Source organism: Vombatus ursinus, unplaced genomic scaffold (assembly GCF_900497805.2).
Source record: "Vombatus ursinus unplaced genomic scaffold, bare-nosed wombat genome assembly UNPS02014818.1, whole genome shotgun sequence".
NCBI classification, from domain to species: Eukaryota; Metazoa; Chordata; class Mammalia; order Diprotodontia; family Vombatidae; genus Vombatus; species Vombatus ursinus.
In genome coordinates, this window is record NW_020954596.1 from 48,613,687 (window position 1) to 48,613,993 (window position 307).

The following is a 307-nucleotide window of genomic DNA, read 5'->3' on the forward strand; positions in this document are numbered from 1 at the left end:
ATGATCATCTTGTGGATTGGTTTTGGACTGATTACATGGGGTGGATAACAGGAGACAAAAAAAGGCAGGGGGATGGGGTGACAATTGGAACATTCTTTAAAATGCAAAGAAGTAGACAAAAGGAAATTTAGAAGAAAGCATAGACAAGCAGGGTAGTTTTGAAAGCAAGGTGTGGAATTTATTATATATTTATTTTTAAAAAGTGTTTTGAAATTAAGATTCACAGTTTCATATACAGTCTTTTTTGTATTCTGTTATATATGGAAATGCTTTTTTTGGGGGGGTGTTTAAGTTCAGATTTTTAAAA